This window comes from Chrysoperla carnea, chromosome 3, assembly GCF_905475395.1.
Source record: "Chrysoperla carnea chromosome 3, inChrCarn1.1, whole genome shotgun sequence".
Lineage (NCBI taxonomy): Eukaryota > Metazoa > Arthropoda > Insecta > Neuroptera > Chrysopidae > Chrysoperla > Chrysoperla carnea.
Window position 1 is genome coordinate 57600739 of NC_058339.1, and position 9342 is coordinate 57610080.

Genomic DNA, 9342 nt, shown 5'->3' on the forward strand with positions numbered 1-9342 from the left:
ACCTAACCCGTGATAACTCAACCCAGACAAAATAAACATAATGAAAGGAGTTTATTTTCGTGTTTTTGGAGTATTTTTTTGAAACCAATTTTCGGAATCTGACGGTAACTACACTATTACGTTATACAGTAATATATACAATATGGGACTAGGTGTAAATAGACAAAGATAGTATTATCATTCTAATAACACTGTCCTGATTTACTTATTTTCACAAACTTTCTACTTGGTCATTTATAAATCATAGCAATGCCACTTATAAATAAAAGAATGTGTTTTTATATGCTAGTGGGTTAATATGGTGATTTTTTCTCTTCATTTTCTTGTAATTCGATTGTGATATTAAAAAAAAAAAAGATTTATTTTTACTATCGTAAAAAGTTCTTCATCAGGTAAATAATATATGTAATCTTTACAATAATAGAAAACCTTTTTCAACGAAATCTTTGCATATAATAGACACTATTGAATGTATTTTGAATATAAAATACATTGGTTGACTATCCAATACGTTAAATGAGTCTATTTTTTGTGACGGTAAATATTATTTTATTGTATTTGGGATTTAAAATATTTAGAAATCAATTTGTTGGCATGAATAATAGAATTAAGTACTTTAAGTAATTTAAGAAAGTTTTTTAATGGAGTAATATCAACTTCTGACTAAATAACGCGTTTATACTTTTCTTAAGATGGTTTTCTTGAAAAAACACTAAAATCAGGTTCTATTTCGGAGCTATCGTGAGAATACCTCGAAATAATATTTATCTAATCAACTGACCTGGGTGTTTGTTTTTTGGTCTAATTGCCTTGAATAATTTGCAAACACGGAAAAACCTATATGATATTATGAATTAACGACCTGTTCTGATTTTTTCGTGATGTAGCCACCCCTCGTGTTCTATTATAGATGATATTCCAGAAACTTTATTTCCAATCATCAAATAGACCTAAAGTCTAAAGTCTCGATTTAAGAAATTGCTCAAAGATTCCGCTTCGTGTTTACTATTTTAATCAATATCTTTGAAACTACTACTCATCCAAACGTCAAAAGGACTCGATTTTTCATGTTTTTTACCTCCAAATTATGCCAGATAATGATTTCAAACAATTTAAAAAAACATATTATTCTGATTTTTTTTAAAAAGTTTTCTTATACTAATCATTCGAAAAATCAACAACATTTTCATGCCCTTGGATTAATTATTGATCGAAAAACAGAAAACATCTAGTTCAATTAATGATTCCATGAGTGATGTTTCAAAGTTGTATAATTTATTTTTATTTTTTAGTACAAGCTCTTCTTCAACAAAAATTTTAAAGTGAATCTGAACAAAGAATTATGATAATTACATAGGAAATTTTAATATTCTTCGTGAAAGTAGTAGTATAAACTGCATTCGTATAGTTTTATTAAGGTATATATGGTAATTTAGGTTGTAAATTATTGCTTTATGAATACAAATTTAATAAGAACCCTAAAACGACTACCTCTGCCGTTACATACCCATTACAATAAATGTTTCACCTCAATATTATTAGTTTATCTTAATGCTATTGTAATTTATTTTATTACATTTGAATTAAAGTTGTTGATAACAATGCGGTGGTAGTAGTCCGCAGGCCCACGTCTAAGAAATGCATGAATGATTGTTACTTTACTTTAAATAGTGAACCCTCCGATCATAATTGTCCATTTTAGATACAATTTTCAGTACATGTTCAATGGCTTGGACCCCTGTATAGATTTTGATTTTTTGACTTCAAAGTCTTAATTGGGTTTTTTACTATATTGATTTTGCTAATAAAAAGCCAACAAAAATTTATTTCGTGAAGAAACACACGCTTTCTTGCCAAAAACTTAAATTAAATTTTAAAACTTTTTTAAACTGTCCAAAACGCGGGCATCCAATTTGGTGACGTAATATCGGTATCATTATAGGAAGTAATACAGATAAGTTTGACAGATATATTCATAGACAACTAATTATAATAAATATAAATATTTATTATTTATGGATATATTATACCCAGTTGTCTACACTGAACTAACTGATGGTCTATGGTTAGGTCACGTTATATACAGTTTAGAAATTACGATTTTTAATTTTAATATTATAAAAGAAAAATGTGCTTTTTTTGACTCGAAATCAGAATATTTAAGTATATTTTTACATAAATTTTAACTTTTTTCAAATTTATTAGTTTATTTTTCACAACCGAAAGTACCCTATTGTCTCTGGATGGTTCGAATTTGTACTGCTTGACTCAAATAAAAGTTCAATGGATAATAAGTTTTCAAAATTATGTTTTTTATATTTTGATAAATGAAGTTTTGATGGTGTAAATTTTAAACACTTTAATGATTTCAATAAGAAGCTTTCGAATTTTCCCAGCACTAATTGAGTATTTTTCTACTCATTTTCGCTCAGCCGAGATAACACTAAATTTCTGTTACTTAAAAGACGACTTATAGCTACGAAAAACAAAAGGACTCCCAGCATATTTTTATTCATGGAACCTGCAAAATTTGCGAATGCGCCCACCAAACTTGATATACGTTTCTTTGTTATAACTGGAAAATTATATAATAATAAGAGGAAAAATCATTTTGTTAATTAACTCTCATAAATTTGCAATTCTCAAGATATTGGTTGACACACACTTTTGATACCAAATGGGCCCCGTTTTATTGTACGCTGAAAAACATTATTAACCATTTTAATGAACGGATATTCAACAATTTGCTTGGGACAAACATTTTCTGGGTCTCGTGAAAGAAAACTTTTCTCTACCGAGAATTTTATCATGTACGAAATGACACAACAATTTATAATAATACAATATATTACTCTCAATGCGATGCAATCGCTATCCGTTTTAGGCATGATCCCGCGGACTATACATGTATATTCTACCTAGAATCCACCAAATAAATTGAACAGAAGAAATAAGAAAATTGAATAATTATTTTCTGCCTGTGTGTATTTACAACATATAAAACAAGAATTAATTTATTTTATTGCATCCAGATAAATTCTACTTGATTTAGTTTTGATTAAATGTTTTTTTTTTTTTTTTTGTTGCCTGAAATATTTTGGTGTAATTGGTTTGACTTTTATTATCTTATTTGTTTTACATTATTCCGGTTATGTTTTGTTAAAAAAGCTATAGTTCAATGGCTATGAGCAATTTACAGTTATATATTTTTAGTTATACTCATTAAGATGAGTTATGAATGTGATCAAATTTTTAAAAGTATTATTAAGTATATTTTTGCAAAGTGCACGAAGAACAAATTAATAGTATATTACGATCTTAGGCCAAAGAGATGATTTCTAGGTTTATTCCAAGGCATCATACATTCTGGCTGTTTATTTATTTCTTGGCCCCCTAACCGTTGCTATGCTGCCGAGCCACAAAAATTCAAGTCACTACGATCGGTGTTCCTGAAGTTAAATGTGGGTGGGAATCCATACTTTTGTGTAGGATATCAAGAAACAAAATTTTCAGGAGTGGCAAATAAAAATCTGTTGAGGTAAAAAAGATACTAACTTAATACGATCCCAAATATATATATTCAAGACAAAGGATTCGAATATGGCTAATAAGTATTTAGAGTTCATAATAGACTACAGATCTTCGAGTGAAACTCGTAAAAAAAGGTTTATTGTGAAATAGCCTGTAACTATTCTTCAGAATTATGTTAAATATTAAATTTTTATTCAATATAGTTAACTCAGCTTCATTTTCTAAGATTTGTTTTCTGACTTTTCAAGCTATAAAATCTAAGCTGTACATAGCTTGGAAACAACCAATTAACGAACAAGAGACTGTTTAAGTGTTAAATCATTCAAACCTGAAAAAACATTGAATCAAAAAATCAAAATTTAGCGTTGAAGGAACATCATTAATCAGTATGGGGACTAATATTTTACCTGGGAAACTTTGCTCCCTGATTCAAAGCATTTCTTGGAGCCTAGCCATGCAATGAAGAGATGAAAATATTTCTGGAGAGGGGAAACTATTAAAAATCTCTCAGCTAAATAAAATTAATCAATGTTTAAATTGCAAGACTTGTGGCAAAGCATAAAGTAAACTTAAAAGCAACATTGAATCATAATGAAAAGCATGAAATACAGTTCACATCTAGCTATTGCGTTATGCTACGGTAAGGCAGGAAGGCGAACATCTTATAATAACGAAAATTGACGATCGCATAATGTAAGGAACGTATTCATTTTCCGATGTTATATACTGCTTGATACTTACTTCTTTTTGTTATAGTTTGGTGATCGCCTTCGAGTTTTTTCGTAGCTTCAGAATGTACTTTTCTAATACAAACCAAATGTGACATTTTCTTCTGATTCGTTTTACGTTCTCGAAAACAGTATTGAATTTTTATCATGCAAAAGATAATCATTCTCAATATCATAACATTTTCCTGTCAGACAAAAACTGTTTAACATGATTTAACGCCTAGAATTAATTACATTAAAATTAATTGAAGTGATTAGTGTACTTACATGAAAACGAATTAAAGACATCATAACTGGGATCATTATGTAATGATTTGCTTTCTTATAAATAAAACCAATTATAAAAATAGGCATCATTATGTAAAAATAATCTAAGTAATTATGTAACGATTTACACATATATTTTTGTCTGAATATAACTACCCTTTTTCTGAATATTATTTAATATATGTTGACATATATTTGACCCCTCTTTAAAATGTTACATACATTTTTGTTTAATCAGTCTTTATATCGTATATAATAATAATAATCATCATTTTATCGTCTGTGTGAGGCGGCTCTTACCTTCGTTTGCTCTTGCATACTTTTTGCTTATCTCATCTTCATTGGGGTTGTATATTGACTTGACAAGTAGACTATATACAGGGATGTTAATTAATTCCTTACATAGTAATTTGTAGATTGTAGTCATTAGGGAAGTCACTAATGATGTCAAGCAGTTAATATGGCAGTCATAAACGTGCTCAAATACATAATAAAAGCAGTGGATTCTGAAGTTATTTTACCAATAAAAAAGTGGAGTATTTTTAATGATGACTGGTCTTTATTTTTATTAAATATGAATGGTATTTATTTTTATTTTACACACTTAAGACTTCTTGCTTATCTTAAATCAGAAAATCGAAATTTCCATTATTGGTTTGTTTCGAGAAATAAATAAGTTTTAAGTTGAGGCACAGCTCACGAATGTGATTTGACGAGAGTTTTTATGGATGGGTATCAGTGATTTCTGTAGTAAAGCGATTTTGGGAAGAGTGCGCTTTTGCACTTTTAGGAGTTAATATACAACTTAGTGAGATGATGAAACTTGAGGTATATATTAATATTTTTTTGCAAAATTCTTGTTTTATGACTCTATAACGAATTGTCTTTAAATATAGTGTTTCCCTTATCACTAAGCGTCTAAGGAATGGGATATATTTACCCCCTGCGTTCAATAAGATGGGAATTGGAAATTAAAAGTTGAACGAACTATATTCTATTCTAAATTATATCTCAATCATATCAATTTTAAAGAACATTTCAATATAGCTCTACCATCGTCAATTTTGGTATTACTATGTCGTAATTTTTATGGCACTAGAAAAATATTTTTGGTATTTATTTAAAACATAATTACATGGAAATTATTACAATTATATGGAAAACTTTGTAAGTGGCTCTCTTTTGGCGAGTCTATCAAACTTTCTCTCTATGACTTTTTTCGAAAGTGCTGCGTTTTCAAATGAGTACGCTAACGTCATATTTTAGCTATCGGTCTGAAAAAATACAGCAGAGAATTTGTCGGGCATTATGGTCACACGATAACATCAATAATTATCAAACAATTCAGCAAAAATGCATTATGTATGTATTAAAAGTAAAAAACGTATGTCATGTTCAAGGTGGTGGCCAAGCTCATCGGTGCAGTATTTTTGCCGGACAAAATATTTTATTGTTTAATAATTATTAATGTTTTCAAGTGGTCATAGTATCCGACAAATTTCCTGCTGCGTTTTTTCAGACCGATAGTTTAAATATGACGTTATCGTGCTCATTTGAGAGCGCAGACCTTCGAAATGAAGTCACATAGAGAAGTTTGGTAGACCCACCAAGAGAAAGTCACTCGCAAAGTTTCCAGTATGTATTAATCATTTAAAACAGCACCCTTTCTGTCGCACGGTCTGTTATATTTAAATTTTCATGATATGAGTTTCGTAGATTAACTCTATGTAAAAATGATACTCCATTCTTTTTTGTTCGTTATAAAGTATATATAAGTGTAATAAAGTGAGAATGATGAAGTTATTATTTGTATCACCTTTTGCCTACACATTCTAAGACAATGATGGTTATTAGTATGTGTCAGTGTCACGTTTAGATTCCACTTCACTGGCAGGCAGATTGATTTATTGTAATTAAAATATTGAAGAGATAGAAAGATAACTGATATATGTTAGACTTGTGTGTGTGTGTGTGTGTGTGTGTGTATATGTGATTGTGTGTGTCTTGTTTCTGTCACATTTGTTTGTTATTATTGTTTGACAAAATGTAGATTAATTTTTATTTTATGGTATCTTTTGAATTTTAGGATATGAAAATGACATTTGTATGATTTGATTTTGTAATATGATAGTGTTCACTTAAAGTTTGTTTGTGTATTATTTTTGGGAAAATCACCTATTTGCTAGGATAAAGCACGTGCAAAAATCCATGAACCTGAACTTTCTGCCGCGTAGTAAATAAGCTCCCGAGTCGATGTGGGTGGACTATTTTCTCTCATAGGACATATATATGGCAGATCGGATATTTTTGAGATATAAGGGGAGTGTGTTCAAATCTGAGAAAAATAGTAGATCCTTACCGACTGGAAGCTATGGTAAGTCAAAGCATCAATTCATTATAAACCGGAAAAAATAGTGGCAGACAAAACTTTTGGCGGTTTCAGAGGGGAGTGGGGATGAAGTATACCGGAAAAAAAAGTAGATCCTAACCGGATAAACTTAAGTGCGATTTTCTCGTTACAACATGTAATTTTATGAAAGTACAGACACCGCAGACTGGCAGTATGACAGTAATTTGTAATTAAGCGTAGAAGAAGTCACAAAAACTGCTGTAAAATAAAGTAAGTTAAAACTGAAAAAATTTTTATAAATAACTTCCATAACATTTCCCTGGCATTATCCAGATCTTGTACGGAAATATCTGATGATACATTTGAGATAGTAAAAATCAACTCACAAATCAACTGCTATCCTTAAAGAACTCCAAATGGTTAAAGGAGCTTAGCTCCACCTTCCTTAGTAAAGCATCTTTATTTATCGTAATGGACCTTAGAGCCCAAAGTGTCCCACACAGATGCAACCTAGACCCAACTTAACTAAGTTAAAAATATGAAAATTTCAAGGAAACTCTGACAAAATTTCACTGCAATTTCTCACAAAAAATCGATCACAAAAACATACTTGGATCGAAAATGACGTAATTAGAATCAATTAAAAGTAAATTTGACTTACGACCTTTTGGAATTAGAGTGACGCTAATAGTTAAAATCATATTCAATATCAAAATGAAATCTGCTTTTGTTTTTTTAATTTTGAAATCTAACAGCTTTGAAGTCATTTTTTGATTCATAGTATTTGTTCTGTGAAAATAATCCGATCTAAAGCTTTTCGAAAATTTCCCGAGCCTAGAAGAGCTTGTCAGCTTGTCTAAAAACTTATAAAATAAAATAGTGTCAGCTAAACTTTTGTCTATTAACATTGTGATAAATATTGTTTCGTAATTAATGTAGATTATCTATCTATATATTGTTCAAATATCTACGAATAGATACAATAATAGTCTCCATATACATTCATATATCTATCACAAATACGATTAAGCAGGCATTATTCAGAGATCGGCGGTGGTAGCAATAATTACCGTCGAGAAACATGTATTGGTCGCGGATATAATGTGTTCATATTGAATTGCCGCGGCATGCTATTATACTCTATATTGTTATATGTGGTATGTGTGTGTACCAGAGCATATGGACAAATGGTCATTATTTTGTATAAATTATTAATATGTTTAATTTTACATAATATATATTAAAATAACCTCCATACCTACCAAATTTTATTTAGGACGTTACCAAAAAGTTTTCAAATTGGAATGGTTGACGACAACAAAGTTTGTTGGGTAAATGTGTAAGAGTTTGTTGACATAGTAATTCATAACTTTTATTAGAACTATCAATTTCAAAAATGGGATGTCAATTTGAACAGGACTTAATAATGTAGGTCAAGATTTTGGAAATTTGGTCATTATTTATATGCTTGTTTGACCTTTGATTGTTAACCTTCTTTTGAAAAATGACTTCACAATATACAGGGTGGGTCATTTTAATCTATAATGGCTTATAATTCGTTTTGTAGTTAACCAATGCAAAAATAACTTGAACAAAAGTTGCAGAGTTTGATGGGAGCATCATTTTCTGAGATCAGATTGCACCTAGTTCTTTGGGTTTCTTTAATAGCCAATTAGGTCTTAAACGGTAAGAGATAGAATAACACTTTAAATTAAAAAGTTGATCCTCATAAAAAACTTTTTTCATCTAAACCATTTTTTTGAAAATTGTTAGCTTTCGGAGTAAATGCAACTTAAAAATCATTATTGCATTTAATCGAAAGAAAACCCGCTAACTACGGAAAAATGCTTCAGCGAAAACTTGTCAAGGGAAATAGAGGACATTCGTTTGTGTTCATGACTTTGACCTACAATTATCGAAACTTTGTGTATTTCCTTTTGATTAAATGTAATAATGACATAGTTTTAGAAAAAATGTTTTAAACAAAAATTGTTACATTTTTTATGAGAATAAAGTTTCTAACTGAAAGTGTTATTCCATCTCTTACCGTTTACAATCTTAATTGGCTATTAAAAAACCCGAAGAACTAGATCCAATCTGATGTCAGAACATGATGTCTCCCATCAAATTCTGCAAATTATTTTTTGATTGGTTAATAATAACACGAGCTTTTAGCCATTATATATGAAAATGACCCACCCTGTATTCTTAGGTTTGTTTATTGACATCGTTAAAGATGAACACTAATTTCTTCCGTGTCACAGGTTTTGTGTGAAAATATTTTGTAAGAAGTTATTCCATCATGAATTCATGAAAACATATAAAGTATTGACAGACTGTTTTTCAAACATATATTTTCAAGCTTAATATTTTTATACTGTTTAAAAAAATATACATATATATATAAACAGGTGAAATTTCCGAAATTTAAAAAACCCTCGACATACTTTTGGGTACGGAATCCTA

General features: G+C 29.7%; 1 long non-coding RNA gene across 1 annotated transcript; it reads right to left on the reverse strand.

Annotated features, from left to right (window-relative positions):
- Window positions 1-689: 689 nt before the first annotated feature.
- LOC123296815 lies at window positions 690-8998 on the reverse strand. Its single transcript, XR_006535202.1, has 3 exons — window positions 8861-8998; window positions 6356-6358; window positions 690-700 (listed from the first exon to the last, which is right to left on the reverse strand). It is a non-coding gene; the product is annotated as an uncharacterized LOC123296815 (long non-coding RNA).
- Window positions 8999-9342: the final 344 nt, after the last annotated feature.